Genomic DNA, 1,127 nt, shown 5'->3' on the forward strand with positions numbered 1-1,127 from the left:
CCGTTTGGCTCTCAGCCTTCTGTGTCATTTAACTGGAAATAATCGTGGTGTTTGAGGAGAACCATCGCTGTAAAGATCTGGAACTCTGGAGTTTAACAGCTGAAATAAGAAGCTTCGTTCCTGTCTGAACATTTCCCGACAGATGTTGGAGACTTTCTGAACCTGCAGGAACGTCTGAAGAACGTCTGGACGGGGGAGGAAACCCCGCAGACCTCCACACATCAACAGGTCGCGGTTCTCTGGAAATCCTTCCCCACGTTAGAAGAACTAAATCTGGGCGGGAAATAAAAATAACCTCCCGCTGCAGCGATAATTAACTTCCAACACGCTCCTTTATTTTTGGATCCTGGTTCTGAGCTTCCAGGGAGCGCGGCGTCTAAAATAAGCGGAGAGGCAGCTGACCGCCGGCCGGCACAGATGTTTCCTCGTAATGCCACAGATCGCCACTTCAACAGCTCCTCGCCGTGACCGCTGGCCTTTCGATCTGCTCCTCGATTCCATCCTGGCCTTTCGATCTGCTCCTCGATTCCATCCTGGCCTTTCGATCTGCTCCTCGATTCCATCCTGGCCTTTCGATCTGCTCCTCGCTTCCATCCTGGCCTTTCCAGCCGCTTCAGCTTCTTCCAACCCTGAAAACGTCACCAACACATTCCTGCACAGCCAACAGACCAGCAGGCTCTGGAACTGGAACCAAGCTGTCACAGGAGGAACCAGAAATCCTGCTTCATTCAGAAAAACACTGAGGAACCTCACGCAGAACATCAGGAGCTGAACTGAGTCACCTGTCATTCATAAACCAGGAGGGTGACTGAAGCTACAAGGAGAAAACATCAGCTAAACATCAGCTAAACACTAGCTGAAAGGGAAAGGGTCAATCCCAAAGAGGTTAAAAACCCAAAACAGACTTTTATCTGCAGCTGAAGATGTTTTAGAACAGGAAGCTCCTCCAATGAGAAGAGAAACTAAAACTAGGAAAAAGGTTTTTCTTATGAACCTTTTAGGAACTGAGGAGATCTGAAGATATAAAGTATAAAAGTCCTGAAGGAGTCGAAGGTTTCTTCTGTGATCAGCTGCAGAACATCAGGAGGTCTTCAGGAACGTTCAAAGATCTGCAGAACATCAGGAGG

The 1,127-nt window shown here is 48.4% G+C and overlaps 1 protein-coding gene across 2 annotated transcripts in view; it reads right to left on the reverse strand.

Annotated features, from left to right (window-relative positions):
* The window catches only part of LOC112450121 (disks large homolog 1-like), an 18,231-nt gene that overhangs the window by 7,394 nt on the left and 9,710 nt on the right, over positions 1-1,127 (reverse strand). The window lies entirely within an intron of this gene.

Source organism: Kryptolebias marmoratus, linkage group LG20 (assembly GCF_001649575.2).
Source record: "Kryptolebias marmoratus isolate JLee-2015 linkage group LG20, ASM164957v2, whole genome shotgun sequence".
In the NCBI taxonomy this organism is placed as follows: domain Eukaryota; kingdom Metazoa; phylum Chordata; class Actinopteri; order Cyprinodontiformes; family Rivulidae; genus Kryptolebias; species Kryptolebias marmoratus.